Raw genomic sequence first — 3,403 nt, forward strand, 5'->3', positions numbered from 1 at the left:
CCTTAAGCTTAACCCAAAACCAAAGCCCATTAATATGTTAATTAAATTATAAATAAGTGTCATAGGTCTTCAAAACCCCACAATTCATACCCATCAGCAGCCGTGTAACACCTTGTACACACAATTCAGATTTTCGAAAATTAGGAGGACAGAAAGCTTGTATTCTTCGTCGTCCGGTCGTCCAACGTCGCACCCTCACCGAAGATCATATATTCGAGCGTTATAAACGCAAAGACACGTTCCTAAACTTTTTTTAAACATCATACAAATCATAATATCTGTGTGTGTTTATTGAGTATGCATGAAAAATATTGTTGTTCGATTATTTTATGGTAGGATACGTTTTTTTCAAAGTTTTAACGATTTTACGTTTATTTGAAAAACGTTATGAATCCAAGGGTTAAGTTGCCAATAAATGATAAAAATATGAATGAATTAGGGACAAAACATGATAAAATAATCTAGAGAACATGCTGGAAATGTGGGACAAAAGAAAGAAGGAGTCGTGGGTCATGGTTGTTTGTACAAAAGTAATGGAACTCGGTGGCTTTGCATGGGGCTTAGGGGTTCGACCAGGTCTCGAGGAGGGCTCATGCTAGACATGGGTCATGGTCAAGAAGGGTCCTAGCATGGCTATGACCCCTCGCAGTGCAGCTTTGGAGGAGTCCCATGGAGCAGGGACTCCTCGCACGATTGGGTGAGAGTGACAACAGCCAAGGGGGGAGCGCTGCTGGGGCTTGGGCGAGCTAGGTAGGTCTTATAGGGTCTAAGAATGATGGGCAAAGGCTGGGCAAGGGACTGGAGTGGCTGGGTTGGCCGCTGGTTTCGAGAAAACGTGAGGGAGCTTTAGCGCGCATGAGTGTTGTTCTAGGTTCAAAGATTCGCTGCATGGGTTCTAGGGCTTGGGCTGGGTCTGGGCGTGGTTTAGGGATGGTTAGGGTCATTTGGGCTCGGTGGTGGCTCGGTTGGGAGTCCTAGACTAGTTAGGAGTCCTATTGCTCAAAGGGGTTCACGCACACACAGACGGAATCTGATGGCTTGGTTGTAGGGCTGGTGAGCGAGCTAGGTTTAGGTTCAGGGGCTTGGGCTTGGTACAGAGGGTTCATAGATAGGTTGGCTCGGATTTGGCTCGAGGTGGCTCGGGCGTGGCTTGAGTAATTTTGGAGATGGCTCGGTGTGTTCGTCTATGTGTCAATTTCGAAAATTAATAGACTAAAATTGGAACCATGGGTCCACGAGTGTGGTTCATGGCTCACGAGGATAGAATAAATAAAAATAATAATGTTATGTTTAAAAATTGAGATCAAAATATGGAGTTTTGGATTTATCCGGGATTTAATCGCCTCACTGAAACGTTAATTTAAGAATTAATTGAAACACCTAGTTTTTTTAAGAGGAGATAAAATTATGGAAGATTATATCTAAGCTTAAATAATTATTTAGAATAATCCCATGTCATTAAAAGTGAGAAAAAGATAAATTCGAGAATTTTTACATCTAGGGGCAAAACGGTAATTTTACACTTAGGAAAATACGTAAAAGCTTGGCAGTATCCTGAAGGATCATAATGCATGTTAAATGATATTATATGATTTAAAATGATGATTTTGATGATAATATTTATTTTTATGATTTATTGTAAATCTGTGCAATTTCTACTGTTAAAATGCTATTTTATGATTTTAAAAGAAGAGAAATATTTTGAGGGATGTGAATTGACTGTGACATATGATATATGATTTGTGGGGATCCGTTTATGTTGAGGACAATGAACGTACAATTTTATGGGGATGTCGTGAGGGGAAAATGCCACAGAGGGAGCCCATTTAGGGGAAAAGGTCCTAGAGGGAGCCCATTTGTGAGAAAATGTCTCAGAGGGAGCCCGTCTATGGGAGAAGGCCCCGAGAGAGCCCCGACGATTGTATTTCCATGGTGGAGCCTAGTGCACACTCCCATGGGCCATGTGGAGCTGAAGACTGATCAGTCGACCGGAGGATAAAAGCTAGTCACTTTCAAGGATCAAACTTCACCCAAAATGATATAGGATTGAAAGCTTATGATTAAAATGATTTTATGATATATATGATTAAAGCTATTTTTAAAATGATTTATTTATGTTTAAAGCTTATTTTAAATGATTTTTGAAGGATTTATTTATGCTTAAAGTTATTTTAAAATGATTTTACGATTTATGATTTAATTAAGGTTAAATGATTTTAAATGGTTTATTTATGTTCAAAAGCTATTTTAAATAAAAGTATGATTTTTAAATGCATGTGATTTTATATGTATTATTTACTAGCCATGTTTAGAACGTATTGAGTCTTTAAACTCACTAGGTTTGTATGATGCTGGATTTGATGATTTATTGGAGGTGCTGACGATTGAGTGGATCGAGTGCAGCAGTACACATCCGAGGGCATTTATGTTTCCGTACTAGCTTGTTAGATAAATGATTTAAAGACCACGTTAAGGATTTTTATTAGAGATATTTATTATGCTTTATTTTTATTGTTAGTTGATATTTTCAAAGGTCAATTTAGAAAGTTTTGGTTAATTGATGATTTATGATTTTATTTTATGCACTTGAGATTTCATATGTTAATTTATTATGATTGTTAGAAATGTTAAGTTATTTTATTTAGTTAGTATTTTCGAGTTTATGATTTATGATTAGAAAAAAAAGTCGAGGTCGTATCAATTGGTATTAGAGCAAGGTTTTCCCCAAAAAGTTGCATACTGTCACTTCGAAAAGCTCAAGAAGTCACGCCTCAAATATGTGAGTTTTTACTGCTTTATATTTTTTATGCTTAAAATTCTTTAAATGTTTATATGATGCATGATATAAATGTTAGTTGCATGCTTCATGTAAAATAATTAAATGCATGTTGAGTAGTATAATTGATTGGAATATTGAAGAACTTAGAAAAAATAGGCTGCATGTACTACTTGAGCTGGATTTAGGAGTCGACTTTGGGAATTTTTGGGTTAGAATGGAAATTTTTAAGATTTCGAGGACCGTTGAAGAGTAAGATTTAAGTTAGAGGTTAAATTTGATATGGATAAGGGAATATAAGCTTTACAATTGTCAAGTCATGGAAAATTTCGAGGACGAAATTCTATTTAAGGGGGAGAATTGTAACGTCCGAAAAATCAACCTACGTAAACCGCATGCATGCAAAATTATTTTAATTGCTTAATTGTTTTATTTAATTGCTTTTAAATGCTAGCATGATATTTATTATATGATTAAATGTATGATGGCATGATTAAATGATAATATGACATGGTTACATGAAATTAAGGATTTTACCCGAATATTCGATAATAGGCAGGGAAAAAGAGACCGGGGACGACCAAGACAAGAATATATATTTTCATTAAATAATGGCAAGGCTTCCTA

Source organism: Primulina tabacum, chromosome 18 (assembly GCF_025594145.1).
Source record: "Primulina tabacum isolate GXHZ01 chromosome 18, ASM2559414v2, whole genome shotgun sequence".
In the NCBI taxonomy this organism is placed as follows: Eukaryota; Viridiplantae; Streptophyta; class Magnoliopsida; order Lamiales; family Gesneriaceae; genus Primulina; species Primulina tabacum.